This window comes from Myxine glutinosa, unplaced genomic scaffold (assembly GCF_964187855.1).
Source record: "Myxine glutinosa unplaced genomic scaffold, kmMyxGlut1.1 SCAFFOLD_913, whole genome shotgun sequence".
In the NCBI taxonomy this organism is placed as follows: Eukaryota; Metazoa; Chordata; class Myxini; order Myxiniformes; family Myxinidae; genus Myxine; species Myxine glutinosa.
This window is the reverse complement of record NW_027617008.1, coordinates 121,579-141,933: the sequence shown is the minus strand read 5'-3', so window position 1 is coordinate 141,933 and position 20,355 is coordinate 121,579. Positions and strand designations below refer to the sequence as shown.

Sequence of the window (20,355 nt, the reverse complement as noted above, 5' to 3'; positions counted from 1 at the left end):
GCATGTTGACGATAAAGCGTTTATTGTATGGTGAGTGTGTCCCGTGGCGGCCTCTCACAAATGCTTGGCTGCAGGAAGCAGATGGGTTGAAGTATGACCGAGAGCTCTTCCTCATGGACCTGCAGCATGTCAACACGACTCTGCTCCCCGAGTTTCATCAGAGCCTTCTGAATTCCTGGCAAGTCCTTGGAATACAACGATTAGAGGTGTCCTACGATACCAAAAAATATATGCATGAGCCATTGGTTCTGAATCCTTTATTCCCTGAAATTTCAACCTCCAGGTCATTTATGCATTGCTTCACCAGTAATGGAATAAACAGAGTGTGAGACCTGATGAAGCCTTCCCTAAATGGATGGTTATCCACCAGTTCTCTCACATCAAAAGTGGGGGTTCGGTCATCGAGAATGGTGGAAAGTTTTGAGAGTTGTGATTAAAACTTTCAGGGAATTAAATATCGGGTGGACTGGGGCAGATGAAGTGGTGGACTCTCGTCTCTCTTTTCCCGAGCTCCAAATCACCTCAAAAAAACAACAGTGTGTCTTCTCAAAGTCGGATGGTTGCAGTGTGTTTCATGTGATGGGGAAAAAGGTTATTTATGGGATATGCCAAGAGGTGCTTATACCGGGTTTCACAAAACCTTTAAAAAATCGGTGGGAGGAGATCATTCCGGCTAGTTCGTTCCTATCTCCAGTGTGGAAAGAGATGTATAGGTCTCCAACTTTAGGTCGAACCGGAGACTTAAATTGGAGATTAGTTCATCAGGCCCTGGTCACCAAATACTGACTTAATAAGTTTGATCCCTCTGTACAGAATGTTTGTCCTTTTTGTGAAGAGGCTGAAAATGTGACCCATGCTTTCGTGAAATGTAAGAGATTGGTACCCCTTTTTTGTTTCCTCCAACAGTTATTTTATAAATTTAAGTTTGTTTTTTCTGTTACAATTTTTGTGTATGGCATTGAAAAGAGCACCAAGAGCAAGACAGCGGTCCCTTTCTTGAATTTTCTGTGCGGAATTGCTAAACTTGCAATTTATAAAACGAGGAAGATCAAATTGAGTGGCAGAGATGAAAATGTGCTCTTTTGCTTTAAAGGAATAGTGTCGGTTCCGGATAAGTTTCAGCAGTGTGAACGACGATTTTTTTTACAGATGAGGTGTTGTTTGCTTTTGTAAATTTTACTTATGCTCAATGTCCACATATACATGTATATACATCCTTTTTGCTTGTACAACTTTCTTTTCTTTTAAAAAAATTTGCGGTGTTTTCCCGTGTGTTATTTGATACTTTTATAATAAAAGTCTCTCTCTCTCTCTCGCTCTCTCGTTATTCTTATGGTCGGGTTTCCTGTCACACTCGGGTCATTATGAATACTTTTCGGTTTGGTTACGATTTGGAGAAAGCCGTTATGACCATTGACTTAGCAGACCGCAGACAAAAACGACTATTTTGCTTGTTGACATCGCCACACAGATGAAAATGTGCTTCATCAGACATGAACAAATTGTTAGCAATGTTTTGGTTTTAATTTCCGTCCATAAATGAAAGCATTCCCTCACAAAGTGAAAGCGCGTTCTTCACCCGACCAGTTCCACGTGGTCACTCACGTGTTCTGCCTGCAAAAAATAAAACGAAATCAGTAAAAAATAGAAAATAATAAAAATGTATGTTATGTACTTCAATATCATGAATGAATTCATTTTGAAATACAATTTTTTAATTTCCTTCACACGAATTTCAAAAATGACTTTCTGGCTCACCCTGTATTTATTGTTATTTTTAATAAATGCTTCTGTACACCGCCATTGAGACTCGGTTTGCAAGCCACCATCTACATTTCCAATAGAAGAGACATATTTACTCTTTTATGGAAAATGTTTTTCGAGTTTGTTTTGTCCTCAAAAATATACCATGGTGAATACATTCATGTTAAAAGATTGGCCTTTAAAATCTACCCTTATGAAGGGGGACAGACTGACATTGTGTTTTATCTGGTAGATGAGTGTCCCAAGTGTGCTCCAGGTTTAACTGTCTTCAATAGTTTCACTGTAAAACATAGTTCATTAATGTTCAGAGTTGTCATGTCACAATAAGTGCCATTCACATCACACGTCTACCTGTTTTTTGGTAAGTGCTATAAAGAATACCGCATGGATATGCACTCATTTTTTCCCAGATGCACATTTGTGGTAAAACTATGCTATTTTGGTAAAACTATGCTATTTTGGTTAACATCCTGGCTCTGAGATACACATTTCACTTGCTTTGCCTTCATCAAATCAATCTGGCAGTGACCAGCACAACATAGCAACAATAAATACCTGGCAGCCATCTTGAAAAATAGTGCGTTGCACTTGTTTTTCGCTCTGGTACGTCATGGGTGTTGGGCTAGCGGCTAGGGTGCCGGCTTAGGATCCTAGGATCCTGGGTTCGAATCCCGGTCGATCGCTGAATTAACGCCAGGGGGGTTGCCTCAGCCTGTCATCCTTCCGAGGTCGGCAAATTGAGTACCAGTTCACTGGTAATTCATTGTTTGTCGTTAAAGGCGGCAAAAAGGGTTGGCGTCAGGAAGGGCATCCGGCCGTAAAACATTGCTTCAAATAGGGGACCGAAAAACAACAACAACCACGGTTCCCGAAAAAGGCCAACCCCCGCTTTGTGGGGAAAAATGGCCTCTAAAGGTGGTTTTTTTTTTTTTTTTACTTGTTTTTCGCTCACCTGGACTTTAGTCCAGTGAGCTTATGCGATCGAGCGGTGTCCGTATGTGAGTGAGTGAGCCCGTGAACACTTCAGTCATTATCACTTGAACCAAACACACAGTTTTGATGAAACTTGGCCACAAGCTTCACAACCCTTGATGTACCAATGTTTATTCATGGCATGAAGATATAAGTTGGTCTGAAGGTATAAAGTGGTCGGGGGGGTTTTGACCCCACCCAAAACAGGTATTCACTCTCTTCTCCAAAACGACACACACAATTTCAATGAAACTTGATCACAACCTTAATCGCCCATGACGTACCAAAGTTTGTTAACAGCATTAAAGTATCAGGTTCTGAGGGTGTCTGTGCAGGTGGGGGTGAGTGACTTTTGCTTCTGATTCAGGTGAGCTTCAGGACCCACGGTCTGTTTTTTTTTTTTTACTGAGTTTGGAAAGGTGGTCCCATCAAGAGAATGGGTCGATAAAAATGATACTTACACAATCAGGTTCGTTCCTTCTCACACTAAACACCGAGTTCACACTTGATACCTGGGGTGTGCTCAGTTACCAAGCAGCTTGCTATCGCTTTCTAAGTCAGCCGTTCCTTATCGACCGTTTCGTTGGAATGCTTGCTCGAGTGCTTAAAATCAAGCGAGCCGTTTGACGAGTGCTCTACAAGTTGATTGCCTCTGCTACCGAAGGTGGACAGACTATGTTTGTCTGTCTGTTGGATATCTCAAAATGTTGTGGGCAGATTCATCCCAAACCTGGTGGAAAGGTTGTGTGTTTGCCAAGCAAAAATTGATTCCATTTTGGTGAAGATCCAAATCCAGATCAGATAAAAAAAATTTAAGTCATTCATCACCATTGAGAGATCGGGCCAAAAACAATACGCAGCACGATATCTGAAAAAGTTGTGGACGAGTTGGTTAGGTGACAAGATCAAGTCGATTAGATTTTGGTTCGGGTCTGAATCCAGATATATCAGACCCTGGACTATCAGTGGGATACAAAAGGGATCCATCGATTGCCATTCTAATCGGTAATGGAACACATCCCTGCCGACATCTATTATTACCTTTGCTGGAGGAGAAGGTACTGCATTTGGGTCCGTTTGTCGACACAGAACGTGTGTGTGTGTGTGTGTGTGTGTGTGTGTGTGTGTGTGTGTGTGTGTGTGTGTGTGTGTGTGTGTGTGTGTGTGTGTGTGTGTGTATTAATTACATATAACCCTGCACAACCCTTAGACCCATTAATTAAAGACAACGTACCCAAAAACCCTAAAATACCCTGAATACTTAAAAGCCTCAGAAGATGTTCAGGTAACCAAGCTCTGATTGCTCTTAACCGTGAATCATTTAAAACTCAGATCCGCCGTTTACCTGCGCGGTCGAGCCACGCCCACAGGCTGACGGGGTTTTCTGTCGGTGCTGAACGCGATCACGTGATCCAGCGCATCATGCGGATTTTCTGTGTGACCCGTGAGCGCTGCAAACGCCAACACCGGCAACGAGGAGGAGGAGGCCGATGGCGAAACGCGTACCGACACCATGCCAGATCGTGGACGCGGTATAGAGGCGCACTCCAGGAACGCAAATATTCTTCTTTACACAATTATTTTCCTGTTATAAGAGGGGAATGGACTAAATATTAGGATTAGTCACATACGGCATACTCTTACCTGAAACTTTAGGACTAAAAATGCCCAAAATGTGAATTTTCGTCTCGCTGCGGAAAATGCAGCCGCTAATTATTCCGCCTGTGCCAACAACGGCCGCGTAAAAAAAACAAATATCCATGAATGGAAGGTTTACATTAAAGCCCCGACGCGGGGGTCGGGCCACTGGCGGTGGATGGTCCACGTCGAGGTGGGCCGGCTTGAGGCGGTCTACAGAAACGCGGTCAGGAGTACCGCCGATGTCCAGGGTGAAGTGCTTCGCCCCGGTCTCCAGCACGCGGAAAGGCCCGTCGTACGGGGGCCACAGTGGTGTCCGGTGGGCATCGTGGCGGACGAAAACGTACTCCGCCGTGCGAAGCTCCGGGGCGACGTGCGTCGGTGGGTGCCCGTGGCATGCCGTTGGCACCGGGGCGAACCTCTGGGCGGTCTCTTGCAGAGCGGAGCGCTGCTGTGCCGCGGACCATGGTGCCGTGGAGTCGGGGAGGAACTCGCCCTGCACCCGCAGCGGTTGCCCAAAGACCAACTCCGCCGCGGATGCGCGCAGGTCCTCCTTGGGCGCCGTCCGGAGGCCCAGCAGGACCCAGGGGAGCCTGTCGACCCAGCCGCCGTCGCGGAGGGTGGCCCGGAGCGCGGCCTTCAATGAGCGGTGAAATCGCTCACACAGGCCATTAACCTGGGGTGGTAGTCCGTGGTTCAGTGCAGCCGGACCCCGAGCCCCTGCGCGACCGCCCCCCAGAGCTCCAAGGTGAACTGGGGGCCGCGGTCGGACGAGATGTCTGAGGGGGCGCCGAACCGGGTGACCCAGGTGGCGATGAAAGCCTGCGCGACCTCCGCCGCCGTCGTCGACGCCAAGGGCACGGCCTCCGGCCACCGGGTGGTGCGGTCCACCATGGTGAGGACGTGGGTGAAACCCCGCGAGGGGGGCAGAGGTCCCACCAGGTCCACGTGGACGTGGTCAAACCGGCGTTCCGGCACCGTGAACGGGGCCAACGGGGCCTGGGTGTGCCGGTGCACCTTGGCGCGCTGGCACGCGAGGCACGTCCTGGCCCAGCCGCAGACGGCCTTCCGGAGGCCATGCCAGACGAACTTGTCGGCGATCAACCTTTGGGAGGCCCTCGCGCCCGGGTGGGACAGGCCGTGGATGGCGTCAAACACCTGGCGCTGCCAGCCCGCGGGCACGATGGGGCGAGGCCGCCCGAGGGAGACGTCGCACAAGAGGGCCGCGCCCGCGCCGTCGAACGGCACCTCGGTGACACGGCGGTCCGCAAGGCCTGGACGTCGGGGTCAGCGGCCTGGTCCGCTGCCATCCGGGCATAGTCGATGCCGAGGTGGACTCCGTGGGCGACGGCCCGGGAAAGGCAATCCGCCACCGGGTTGTCCTTCCCCGCGACGTGCCGGATGTCCGTCGTGTACTCGGACACGGCCGAGAGGTGACGCTGCTGCCGGGCCGACCACGGCTCGGTGACCTTGCCCATCGCGAAGATCAGCGGCTTGTGGTCGACGAAGGCTGTGAACGCACGGCCCTCGAGCAGATGGCGGAAGTGCCTGACCGCCAAGTGAAGCCCGAGCAACTCGCGGTCGAAGGTACTGTAACGGCGTTCGGGCGGGCAAAGCTGCCGGCTAAAGAACGCCAGCGGTTGCCAAGCTCCACGCACCCATTGCTCGTGCACCGCGCCCACCGCGTAGTCCGAGGCGTCGGTGGTGAGGGCGATCGGTGCATCGGGCGCCGGGTGCGCGAGCATGGTGGCGTTAGCCAAGGCGAGCTTCGCACCCGTGAACGCCATGTCCATCTGCTCGGTCCAGGTAACGTCGCCTTTGCCCGGCTTACCTCGGAGAGCTTCGTGCAGGGGGCGCAGGAGCTGGGCGATACGGGGCAGGAACCGATGGTAAAAGTTCACCATGCCCAGGAACTCCTGCAGCCCTCTGATCGTGCGGGGGCACGGAAATCCCTTCACCGCCTCCACCTTGGCCGGCAGGGGGACGGCTCCGTGCCTGGTGCCCCAGAAAATCGATTACGGCGACGACGAACTGGCACTTTGCGGGGTTCACAATCAGGCCATGCTGGCCCAGGTGTTCGAAGAGCGTGCGGAGGTGGCGTAGGTGCTCTTTGCGGGACGCGCTGGCGACGAGGATATCATCCAGGTAGACGTAGACAAAATCCAAGTCGCGCAGGACGCTGTCCATCAGTCGCTGGAACGCCTGAGCCGCATTCTTCAGACCGAAGGGCATCCGCAGGAACTCGAAGAGTCCGAATGGCGTGATGACCGCCGTCTTTGGGACGTCCTCTGGCCTGACGGGGACCTGATGGTAGCCGCGTATGAGGCCCACCTTCGAGAAGAAGGACATGCCCGCCAAACGGGCGGAAAAGTCCTGAATGTGGGGGACGGGGTAGCGGTCGGGAGTGGTGGCGTCATTGAGACGGCGATAGTCCCCGCATGGTCGCCATCCCCCGCCGGGCTTCGGCATGATGTGCAGCGGCGACGCCCAAGCACTCTCCGAGCGCCGAACGATGCCGAGTCGCTCCAGGGTAGCGAACCCCACTTTTGCCACCGCCAGCTTCGTCGACTCGAGGCGGCGTGCCCGGGCATAGACCGGTGGCCCGATGGTGGGGATGTGATGGGCCACCCTGTGCTTGACGGCCCCCGCCGAGAAGGTGGGCCGCGTGAGGGCCGGGAAGCCGGCGAGGAGGCGGGTGAATTCGTCCGCTGCCGGAAGCGTACAGATCAACGTGGCCAGAACCGAACCGTTCGGCAAGCCGCTTGGCAAGCCGCTCGTTGAGCTGCTCGACGAGCTGGGCAGCGCACAAGCGAGCGAGCTGAACGTCTCGGCCTGGACAAGACGTCTGCGCTTTACGTCGACCAGGAGCCCATTAGCGCACAGGAAGTCCGCGCCAAGCAGTGCCATGGGCACGTCGGCGGTGACGAACGTCCATCGGAAAACCTGCCCTCCGAACCACAGAGAGAGGCAGCGTTTTCCGTACGTACGGATGGGCATCCCGTTCGCGGCAAGCAGCGCGGGGCCCCCGCCCGCGGCGTGCTTGTCTGACGTACCGGCGGGAACGACACTCACCTGCGCTCCCGTGTCGCACAGGTAACGGCGCCCGGATAAGGTGTCCGTTATGAACAGCAGGCTGCTCGAACGGCCGGCGCTCATCGCCACTATTGAGCGCCGGCCCGGGCATTTCCCGACCTGTTGAAGGAGCATGGCGGATGACACTGCCGAGCCTCGTGGCCGAACTTGGCGTGGAACCAGCACCAGGTGGTGGAGCTGGAGGAGTGCGGCTGGCTCCGCCAGGCCGGTGGAGTTGGCGATTTTCCCTGCGGTGGCGGTTTTCGCCGCGGCGGTGGGCGTGGCGGCGGTCACGAGGTGCGTATCAGCATGCTGCGTATGCTGTGTAAGCTGATGCTGTGGATCAGCATCATCAGCAGCATCAGCCTCGAGGTCCGTGACGGCGGCACCGACTCTCGCCCGCGTGTCCGCAGCCGCGAAGTGCCTGTCCGCCTCGGCTGCCAATGCTCGGGGTTCCGTTAGCACGGTCCCGGCCAACGCGAGGCGAACCTGCGCTGGAAGTTGGCGACGGAAAAGCGCCCGGAATAGAGAACCGGGGGCTTCGTCGCCCAACAGTGACAGCATATGGTCCATTCGGACCGACGGGCGCGTGTCGCCGAGCTCGGGGAGATCCAGGAGGCGGTCGGCCCGTGCGTCGTCCGTGAGGCCGAACGTGGCTAGGAGTAGCCGCTTGAGTGCCTCGTACTTGTGGCCGTCCGGTGGGTGGCGAAGGACAGACACAACTCGAGCCGCCGTGCCGGGCCCGAGGGAGGCGACGACGTGGCTGTAGCGCGTGTCGTCGCCGGTGAGGCGCCGAAGCTGAAATTGGGCTTCGGCTTGGACGAATCAGACTTCGGCCTGGGCCTCCCAAAATTCGGGAAGTTTAATCGACATTGCGTGTTGGCAATGGCGTCGTGTGTGGAAGGATCGCTCCAGCAGATCCAACGTGGAGGGTCACCAGTAAAGCGCGGCATTACGCGCGCTGCTTGCGAGCAAGGAGGAAGCGGACAAGCGGTAACTTATAAGCGTCTTTATTTCAGGAGCTCACTGTAACACTAGCGCGCTCCGGGCTGCGCGCCCCGTGTATATCCTCAGGCCACGCCTACCCCTCGGGCGTGGCCGCCGCCCACTTGGTGCGCGGAATGATGTCACCACGCCAGTGGGCTTTCATGTCCGCCACAACATCCCGATTCTCACAAAAACTTTTCCAAAAGCAACTTTCCAAATAGACAAGGATAAATGTTTGTATTTCAATGACAGGACTTGCAATATATATTATGAACCCTGGCATATATGCAGGTATCCTGGAGAAAAGAGCGATTTGCAAGATATATACAGTCACGTGAAAAAGTAAGTACACCCTGTGGTGCTGTGCACACACGACTCGATTGCCAGAGAGGTAGGCCACAATGCGTTGGTACAACAAGAGTTTATTCAAAGCTCGCACTTCAGCACTGGGCGGGCTCGAGCTTACAGCCCGCATATACATATGTCCCGAGGCCATGCCTTGCCCCCGGGCGTGGCCGATCGGTCGAAAGGCGGGGCATGCGTTTTCGTTCCCCGCCTGTATGCTCGCGCCACCCACTGGTGCGCGGAAATTATTGTCCCTTGTGCCCACCACACGCGCCCCCCCAGAATTCCCACGCACCTCAAGGGTGAGTTTGCGGCGAAGCCGGATGACCCGGCTGAAACGCCCCCTGGCGATGCGTGCAGGGCTGGGGGGTCGCAGGACGGCGGGGCTGGGGGGTGCCGGGGGTCCGACCGCCGGGGGGCGGCCTCGACGCGGAGGCAGAGCTGCTTGCGGGGGGTGGTCCAGATCGAGGTGGGCCGGCTTGAGGCGGTCCACGGAAATACGATCCGGGGCACCGCCGATGTCGACGATGAAATATTTGTCCCCGGTCTCCAGCACACGGAAGGGCCCGTCGTATGGGGGCCGTAGCGGTGCCCGGTGAGCGTCGTGCCGGACGAAGACGTACTCCGCCGTGCGAAGCTCCGGGGCGACGTGGGAAGACGGGCAACCGTGGTGTGCCGTCGGCACCGGGGCGAACCTCCGGGCGGTCTCCTGAAGGGCGGAGCGCTGTTGCGCCACGGACCAAGGAGCCGTGGAGTCGGGGATAAATTCGCCCGGTACCCGCAGTGGTTGCCCAAATACCAGCTCCGCCGAGGATGCGCGCAGGTCGTCCTTTGGCGCCATCCTGAGGCCCAGCAGGACCCAGGGGAGCCTGTCGGCCCAGCTGCCGTCGCGGAGGCTGGCCCGGAGCGCGGCCTTCATCGAGCGATGAAAGCGCTCGCACAGGCCATGGGCCTGGGTGTGGTAGGCCGTGGTGCGGTGTAGTTTTACGCCGAGCCCTTGCGCCACCGCGGCCCAGAGCTCCAAGGTGAACTGGGGGCCGCGGTCGGACGAGATATCCGATGGGGCACCGAACCAGGCAACCCAAGTGGCGATGAAGGCTTGCGCCACATCAACTGCAGACGTCGCCGCCAATGGGACGGCCTCCGGCCGCCGTGTGGTGCGGTCCACCATGGTGAGGAGGTGCGTGAACCCCCGCGAGGGGGGCAGAGGTCCCACCAAGTCGACGTGCACGTGGTCGAACCGACGCTCAAGCACCGCAAACGGGGCCAACGGGGCCTGGGTGTGGCGGTGGCCCTTTGCGCGCTGGCACGCGAGGCACGTCCTGGCCCAGTCGAGGACGTCCTTCCTGAGGCCATGCCAGACGAACTTCGCCACGACGAGCTTCTGGGAGGCCTTCGTGCCCGGGTGGGACAGGCCGTGGATGGCGTCAAACACTGGGCGCTGCCAGCCAGCGGGCACGATGGGGCGAGGCCGGCCGAGGGAGACGTCGCACAGGAGGGCTGCGCCTGCGGCGTCGAACGGCACCTCGGTGACACGGAGGCCGGTGACGGCGGTCCGCAAGGCCTGGACGCCGGCGTCGGCGGTCTGGTCCTCCGCCATCCGGGCATAGTCAATCCCGAGGTGGACCGCATGCGCGACGGACCGGGAAAGGCAATCCGCCACCGGGTTGTCTTTACCCACCACGTGACGGATGTCCGTCGTATACTCGGACACGGCAGAGAGGTGACACTGCTGCCGTGCCGACCATGGCTCGGCGACCTTGGCCATCGTGAACACAAGTGGCTTGTGGTCGACGAAAGCCGTGAACGGGCGGCCCTCCAGCAGATGGCGGAAGTGTCGGACCACCAGGTGGAGCCCGAGCAGCTCGCGGTCGAAGGTGCTGTAGCGGCGTTCGTGCGGGCGAAGCTGCCGGCTAAAAAACGCCAGCAGTTGCCAAGCACCATGCACCCACTGCTCGTGCACCGCGCCCACCGCATAGTCCGACGTGTCGGTGGTGAGGGCGATCGGCGCATCGGGCGCCGGTTGCGCCAGCATGGTGGCGTTGGCCAGGGCCAGCTTTGCGCCCGCAAGCGTGGCGGCCATCGGCTCCGACCAGGCGGTCACCTTTGCCCGGCTTGCCCCGGAAGGCCTCGTGCAGGGGGCGGAGGAGCTGGGCAACGTGGGGCACGAAGCGGTGGTAAAAATTTACCATGCCCAGGAACTCCTGGAGCCCCTTGATCGTGCGGGGTCACGGGAAATCCCTGACCGCCTCCACCTTGGCCGGTAAAGGGACGGCCCCGTGCCTGGTGATGCGGTGCCCCAGGAAGTCGATGGTGGTGACGCCGAAACGGCACTTTGCGGGGTTGATGATTAGGCCATGCTGGCCCAGGCGTTCGAAAAGTGTGCGGAGGTGGAGCAGGTGCTCCTCCCGGGACGCGCTCGCGACTAGGATGTCGTCCAGGTAGACATGGAGGAAAGGTAAGTCGTGCAAGACACTGCCCATAATAGTGGAGTGGCTTATGGAAATGATCGTGACACGCTGGCCCAAAGCACTAAATTTGGCACAGTTATACTTTAGGACCACACAAAACTTTTGAGAGGGGGCTGCCCGATTTTCGAGGCCCAGGTCAAGGTCAGGTCAAGGTCAAAGGTCAAATTATGTGTTTGTCACGTTTTTGCCATATCCAGCTCATAGCTGTCATAGAAACATTATCTCAGTGTCTAAATAATCATTTTTAAGGACAAGGAATCCATTTGTATTATGGAAAATATCCTCAGGTGCTGCCATATTGTATTTCAAGGTCAGGTGAAGGTCAAAGGTCAAATTATGTGTTGGTCATTTTTGCATCGGTGTTTTTGACGTACATCGATACGCTGAGGGAGGATACTGGATTGGCCAGTACAGAGGAGGTCGCGGCCTGCATGACTTGTGCTTCACAATTTCCGCGACAGAGACAGTCCTGTGCATGGTAGTCCTGCGTTCCTGCACGTGCAATTCTTTGAACAAGTGGGTGTCGCCTTACATCCGCACTTGAGTAGTTCTCTACAACTAAGAGCAGCAGCTGACAGGGTTGTCCAGGTTGGACGCCACCCGGTATCTGCTTTGGTCCACCCAAAGCCATCTGGATTTGGTGCAGCTAGGATGGGCTTCAGACTCTCTCTCCAAATGCTGGCTTGGTACAGGCATCGATTTACATGCTGGAGCAGTGCGTTCTGAGTTGGAGGAAGCTTCTCCATCATCTTCACTCTCCTTGGGAATAGCTCCTGTCGAAGGTCATTCACATTGACATGTGGGGTTGTGTTGTCGTACATGATACAGGTAAACCGCTCGATCACATTGAATGCTGGAGATGTAATCACCTGTGGAACAAACGCAGTCAGGGACGTAATGGTGAATCCTTCTGTGGCTGTCGGGTAAGCTTTCCATGCCTTCCAAGCTGACTTTTTGCTTTTACCACTGAATTGGGATGTTACATCAGAGCCAGAGAATGCATGGAAAAACGGCAGAGCACGAGCTTTGTCTTCCCCAAGTTCCTGGCAGATTGAGTTGACATGGTAATAGCGGAAGTGTTTACCAGTACCAAAGCCAACCCATAGTTGCATACCTGGATGGTGCTGCACAAGATCATGAAACACTCCCACCAGAATCACAATCACGTCTGTGTCTACGGTTCTGATGAGAACAGTAGTCGCCCCTTCCCTTAGGGCATCGTTTACATGAAGACATATTCTACTGTCTGCTTCTTCAGTGATCACTCTCTCCCATTGTGATGTTAGCCTGATTCGATTGGACTCGTGGACCAGATGTAATGTAAACCTGTTTGGTAAGCGGATAGTCGTGTTTGACTAGTCGTGACGGCCTATATGGCCGTCACCTGGTGGAACTTCCCATAATAGTAATGGATTAATTGACTAAATATGTTGGTTATGTGACTAAGACCAGGTTTTTTAGGTTATATATAAGCTGGATATTGCAAAAACATGACAGACACATAATTTGACCTTTGACCTTGACCTGACCTTGACCTGGGCCTCTAAAATCGGGCAGCCCCCTCTCAAAAGTTTTGTATGGTCCTAAAGTAGAACTGTGCCAAATTTGGTCCTTTGGGCCAGTGTGTCACGATATCACTTAAATTTGGACTTTAGCCACCCCACTATAAGCCGTTGGAATGCCTGGGCCGCATTCTTCAACCCGAAAGGCATTCGCAGGAACTCGAAGAGGCCGAAAGGGGTGATGACGGCCGTCTTCGGGACATCACCCGGTTGTACGGGGACCTGGTGGTAGCCCCGGATGAGGTCCACCTTGGAAAACACGGTCGTGGTTGCCAACCGGGCGGAAAAGTCCTGGATATGCGGGACCGGGTAGCGGTCGGGGGTGGTGGCCTCATTGAGCCGGCGGTAGTCACCGCACGGCAGCCATCCTCTGCCGGGCTTCGGCACAATGTGCAGCGGAGAGGCCCAAGTGCTGTTTGAGCGCCGCACGATACCCAGCCGTTGCAGCGTGGCGAACTCCGCCTTCACCACGGCGAGCTTCGTGGGTTCGAGTCGGCGTGCCCGGGCGTAGACCGGCGGCCCGACCGTGGGTATATGATGCTCCACCCCGTGTTTAACGGCCACCGCTGAGAAGGTGGGCCGCGTGAGGGCCGGGAAACTGGCGAGGAGGCGGGTAAAGTCGTCCGCTGCCGGAAGCGTGCAAACTAAACTCGCCGGGATGGAACCTTTCAGCAAGCTGCTTGGCAGTGAGCTCAGTGAGCCGCTCAGTGAGCCGCTCAATGAGCCGCTCAGCGAACAAACGAGCGAGCTGAAGGTTTCGGCCTGGACGAGACGTCTGCGCTTAACGTCGACCAACAGCCCATGCGCACATAGGAAGTTTGCGCCCAGCAGGGCCATTGGCACGCTGGCGGTAACGAACGACCATTGAAAGCGCTGCCCTCCGAACCACAGTGAAAGGCAACGCTTCCCGAATGTGCGGATGGGTGTACCGTTGGCGGCAAGCAAAGTGGGGCCCCGGCCCGGGGCTTGCTTGTCGGACGTGGAGGCAGGGAGGACGCTTACCTGCGCTCCTGTGTCGCAAAGAAAACGGCGCCCGGACAAGGTGTCCGTGATGAACAGGTGGCTGCCGGAATGGCCGACGCTCATGGCCGCAAGTGAGCGCCGGTCGTTTCCCGACCCGTCAAAAGAACACGGCGGGCGGCACGTTTTAGCCTTGCGGCCGAACCTGGCATGATAGTAGCACCAGGTTTGCGGCAGTCGCCACCGCCGCGGCCGTGTCGCCGGTGGTGTTGGTGGCGGCGGCGGTAGTGCGCGGGGCGTAGCAGCGGCCACGAGGGAAGCAGGGGGCGCTGGAGCCTCCGTACCGGGAGCCACTACGGCAGCACCGTACACCGACCGCATGTTGCAGGCCGCGAAATACTTGTTGGCCTCTCCAGCCAGGGCGTGGGGTTTCGTTAGTTTGGAACCGACCAGCGCGAGGCGCACCTGTGCAGGTAGCTGGCGTAGGAAAAGTGCTCGGAATAAGAAATCCGGGCGCTGGTCTCCAAGCAGGGACAGCATGAAATCCATCTGGACGGATGGTCGTGTGTCGCCGAGGGCAGGGAGGTCCAGGAGGCGGTCGGCACGTTCGACCTCTGTGAGCCCGAACGTGGCGAGGAGGAGACGTTTGAGCGCCTCGTACTTGTGGTCGCCCGGCGGGCGCCGAAGGATGGACACGACTCGTGCGGCAGTGCCGGGCCCGAGGGCGGCGACCATGTGGTAGTACCGGGTCTCGTCCGCCGTGATGCCTCGGAGCTGAAATTGAGCTTCGGCCTGCACAAATCAAACATCGGCTTGCGCTTCCCAAAACTCGGGGAGTTTGACGGCGATGGCGTTGGTAGCCATGGCGTGTTCGGGGGTCAGCAACGGCTGAACCAATCGGGGTCACCAGTGTGGTGCTGTGCACACACGACTCGATTGCCAGAGAGGTAGGCCACAACGCGTTGGTACAACAAGAGTCTTTATTCAAAGCTCGCACTTCAGCACTGGGCGGGCTCGAGCTTAGAGCCCGCATATATGTCCCGAGGCCACGCCTTGCCCCCGGGCATGGCCGATCGGTCGAAAGGTGGGGCATGCGTTTTCGTTCCCCGCCTGGACGCTCACGCCACCCACTGGTGCGCAAAATTATTGTCCCTTGTGCCCACCACAACCCCATGTAAAGTTTTGACTTTTTCAAGATATTTCAACATACAGCTATTTGATCTTCATTTCAACAATATTGACAGATAAAGATGATATAATATAACAAATATCATGAAACATTTACATTTTGTAGTCCATTGTATAATTTAAATAAACATAAATGCAAATTTCACATGTGGAAAAAGTAAGTACACCCTTGGCTCTAATTGGTGGTATTGCCCCTTTGGCAGAAACACCATCAAGTAGGCGTTTCTCATAACTGTCCACCAGTCTCTGACATCGACTGGGAGAAATTTTTGCCCACACCTCCATGCAGAATTCTTTCAGCTGTGCGATGTTTGAGGGGTTTCTTGCATGCACAGCTCGTTTCAAATCCCCCCACAACATCTCGATGGGATTTAGATCCGGGCTTTGACTTGGCCATTCCAGAACCCTCCATTTCTTTCTTTTCAGCCATTCCTTGGTGGATTTACTGGTATGTTTAGGGTCATTGTCATGTTGCAAGGTCCACCTTCGGTTGAACTTTAACTTTCCGACAGATTGCCTCACATTATCCTCAAGCACCCTCTAGTACAATGAAGAATTCATAGTGGATTCTATGATGGTGAGCTGCCCAGGCCCTGATGCAGCAAAGCTGCCCCAAACCATAATATTTCCACGACCATGCTTTACAGTTGGTATCAGGTTCTTGTGGTCAAATGCTGTCTTTGGTTTTCGCCAAACATGTCTTCTGGTACTGTGGCCAAATCGCTCTACCTTTGACTCATCTGTCCAGAGCACATTGTTCCAGAAGTGCTGCTCTTTGCCTAGGTGTTCATTGGCAAACTTTAGTCTTGCCCTGATGTTCTTTCTGGACAGCACAGGATTCCTCCTGGCACACCTCCTATGTAGATCAAATTTGTGCAGCCTCTTTCCAATGGTAGACTTATGCACTTTGACATCAACAGTGGCAAGAGCTACCTGAAGGTCCCGTGATGACATTCTGGGGTTCTTAGAGACTTCTTTCAGCATCTTGCGGTCTGCTCTCGGGCTCAACTTGCTGGGGCGGCCTGGCCTGAACAAGTTGGCAGTTGTTTGAAATCTTCTCCACTTGTAGATGATCTTCCGGACAGTCGAATGATTGATTTCAAATTGTTTGGAGATCTTTTTAAATCCCTTCCCAGACTCGTAGGCATCTATAACCTTCTTTCTGAAGGCCTCAGAGACCTCTTTTGATCTAGGCATGGTGACGCCGCACACTTCAACAAAGAGCAAACCAAACTAAATGTGTGAGATTTAAATAAGACAGGTTCCTCCAAGATCCTCTCTAACGATGTTCTAATCATTTGTACCTGAGCTGGTGCACCTGATTCTAATTTTAGGTATTTGAAGTCGTGATAAATGTAGGGGTGTACTTATTTTTTCCACATGCGAAATTTGCATTGATGTTTATTTAAATTATACAATGGACTACAAAATGTAAATGTTTCATGATATTTGTTATATTATATCACCTTTATCTATCAATATTGTTGAAATGAAGATCAAATAGCTGTATGTTGCAATATGTTGAAAAAGTCAAAACTTTACATGGGGTGTACTTACTTTTTCACGTGACTGTATGATATGGGTATATGGACCATAACAGGGTGTATGTATGATGTGGGTATATGGACCATAATAGGGTACATGTATGATATGGGTCCATGGACCATAATGGGGTACATGTATGATATGGGTACATGGACCATAATAGGGTACATGTATGATATGGGTAGATGGACCATAATAGGGTGTATGTATGATGTGGGTATATGGACCATAATAGGGTACATGTATGATGTGGGTATATGGACCATAATAGGGTACATATATGATACGGGTACATGGACCATAATAGGGTACATGAATGACATGGGTGCATGGACCATAATAGGGTGCATGTATGATACGGGTACATGGACCATAATAGGGTCCATGTATGATACGGGTACATGGACCATAATATTGTACATGTATGATACGGGTACATGGACCATAATATTGTACATGTATGATACGGATACATGGACCATAATATTGTGCATGTATGATACGGGTACATGGACCATAACAGGGTACATGTATGATACGGGTACATGGACCATAACAGGGTACATGTATGATACGGGTACATGGACCATAATAGGGTACATGTATGATACGGGTACATGGACCATAATAGGGTACATGTATGATACGGGTACATGGACCATAATAGGGTACATATATGATACGGGTACATAGACCATAATAGGGTACATGTATGACATGGGTGCATGGACCATAATAGGGTGCATGTATGATACGGGTGCATGGACCATAATAGGGTCCATGTATGATACGGGTAGATGGACCATAATATTGTACATGTATGATACGGGTACATGGACCATAATATTGTACATGTATGATACGGGTACATGGACCATAATATTGTACATGTATGATACGGATACATGGACCATAATATTGTGCATGTATGATACGGGTACATGCAGGGCCGGCGCTACCATTAGGCCAACGAGGTAGCCGCATGGGGCGCAGACATCAGAGGGGCGCATTACTGAACTTGTAGCAATAGCTCGAAGACTTCCAAAGTCTATGGTGCCACAAGAAGTACTTCTCTTCATACTACAACAAAAACTCCTGGATAATGTGCCGAATGTTTCCGTTGCTTTAAGGATCCTTCTCACACTTCCAGTATCAGTGGCAAGCGGTGAACGTAGTTTCTCAAAGCTCAAAGTTATAAAAACTTACATACGCTCCACAATGTTAGAAAAGAGACTCGTTGGCTTGGCAACTATATCAATTGAATATGCCCAGGCATCAGCACTTGATCTGGTTGAATTGTGACAAAATTTGCAAAGGAAAAGGCACGAAAAGTGAGATGTTGATGTGTCTGAAATTGAAACTTTTACGAGACGTTTTTAACTCTGTTTGTCTGTTTTTTTGTTTGTTTCTCTGTCTGACTGTGAGCGAAATATTGTGGTGACATGACGGGTTGGTTACGCCAAGTATCCTTAAATGGTATATATACTTAGAGGTGTGTGCAGTAAAAGGTTTGAATGTTGTGTTGCCAATGGCTCAGGTATGCATTATACCGAGTGCCCTTTAGTTCAAAATGATTTGTGTGCCAAAATATTTTATTTTGTATCTGCGAAAGACATAATCAAAGATTGAGTATTTAGAATTTTGATTTTGCACATCTAAAACTTATTGCTCAAACCAAAAACTGTTTTGTTTATCTGTAATTTCCATTCGCACCCTCATAAAGGGACCACTTTCTTTATTTTGCATTGCAAACCACATGGAGTGTCATATTTTTTTTAAAGTGAAAGCCAATTTGCCCCAAAGCGTGGGGGTAACAGGGCCACTGCCATATTAATGGACATTGCGCCTTTACTGTTGGTGCTGTTGGCATCTTGCGGTATTTATTCTTGCAAGTTAAAATAAATTTAGCAGTTTCAAGATTTCTGCTTTTTATTTTTTCTACAAAACATCTTTTTAATAATCGAAGTTGGCAAAAAAAAAATTGGGGGGGGGGGAGGGGATGCAAGTAGCTGGCCTTGCCTAGGGCGCAAAATAGTCTGGCGCCGGCCCTGGGTACATGGACCATAACAGGGTACATGTATGATACGTGTACATGGACCATAATAGGGTACATGTATGATACGTGTACATGGACCATAACAGGGTACATGTATGATATGGGTACATGGACCATAACAGGGTACATGTATGATACGGGTACATGGACCATAATAGGGTACATATATGATATGGGTACATGGACCATAACAGGGTACATGTATGATATGGGTACATGGACCATAACAGGGTACATGTATGATACGGGTACATGGACCATAATAGGGTACATATATGATATGGGTACATGGACCATAACAGGGTACATGTATGATACGGGTACATGGACCATAATAGGGTACATGTATGATATGGGTACATGGACCATAATAGGGTACATGTATGATATGGGTACATGGACCATAATGGTTGCATGTTCAGTTATCGCTGGTATTTCTCGTTCAGAATGAACGTGCGAGGCGACACTTTGTGCTCTCCCGAGTCCTTCTCGTCAAAAAGGCTTCGGCATTGAGATTGTACAAGGTGAGCACAAAATAAACGGTTACCTGTACAATTTAACAAACCTTGATTTTTATTTGAAATGACGGGCATCTGAAACGTTTCACGTGGATGCCTTTAATGTCATTGATTTGATCGAGGTGAGAGCACGTGCTCCAGGTGTCGTCCTCTGCGCTGCAGGTAAACTTGGATTCGACGGTAATAATTCTTTATTATTCCGACACATTTGATTGGTTGTGACGGCGGTGATTGTGACGGCGGTGATTTCTTTAGTCCTCCACGGCTTGTTGAAAATAAATGGGGTTATCTTCACCAAATAGACATCTACTGACCACATACACACACGAGGTATACTCTGTGCACCTGAAAAAGGTAAGAGGATACCATTGGTACGGAGGAAGTTATTATCGCTGCAGGCAAGGTGGGTACCGGCTTTGGTGGTCACCTTGTGCAGGATAGAGGTCATTTGGCCCATCATACCTGTACCATATCGACACCAAATTAACGAAATCTATCAGTTTATCGACTTTATTATTGGAGTGGGGACAGAGGGACATTTACATATTTATTTTGAGGCGGAGGGGGGCGGGGGGAAGGGGGGATTCTGCAAAAATAATTTGTTTGAAAGTCAAAGCTCATTCCCAATGACGTTACCTCATTACCTTACTATGATATGACATCACGAAGATGATTCAAATCGACGCAGTGAACTCGATCCTCGCCGGGTACATAGAGATTCGAGGTAAGGCCAGAGTATGAATCGGTGTCCCGAGTCCGACGAGTGGGAACCAACGGTACCTCAGAGCATCCAACTCTGTGCTTGCCGGCAATGTCTATAGCTGGTGTAACGAGTTCGAGTGCGAACCATCAATGGACTCTATGCTTGCCGGCAATGTTTATAGCTGGTGTAACGAGTTCCACGTTACCTCAGAACGTCGCACTCTATCCTTGCCGGCAATGTTTATAGCTGGTGTTCCGAGTCTGATGAGTGGGGACACACGGTACCTCAGAGCATCGCACTTTATCCTTGCCGGCAATGTTTATAGCTGGTGTTCCGAGTCTGATGAGTGGGGCCACATGGTACCTCAGAGAGTCGCACTCTATGCTTGCCGGCAATGTTCATGGTTGCGGCACGTCCGCTGCGGCGCGGTTTCTTACGTCGGTTTTCCCGCTCGTTTCCCGCTCGCGTTGCTCTCCCTCGCACATTCCCTCAGCGCCTCATTCCCGGCGATCGTTGCGCGCGTCCTCGTATGTAGCTCTTGGTGGGCAGGGCCCGGCGAGCTGCACTTCCCGCA

The 20,355-nt window shown here is 52.7% G+C and overlaps 1 long non-coding RNA gene across 2 annotated transcripts; it reads right to left on the bottom strand.

Annotated features, from left to right (window-relative positions):
* Positions 1–242: 242 nt before the first annotated feature.
* On the bottom strand, positions 243–20,355 carry LOC137436194 (uncharacterized). Of its 2 annotated transcripts, XR_013621601.1 has the most exons (4): positions 20,219–20,355; positions 4,082–4,321; positions 1,978–2,044; positions 243–1,614 (listed from the first exon to the last, which is right to left on the bottom strand). It is a non-coding gene; the product is annotated as an uncharacterized LOC137436194 (long non-coding RNA). The 2 variants fall into 2 exon arrangements; XR_010986197.2 differs by lacking the exon at positions 1,978–2,044.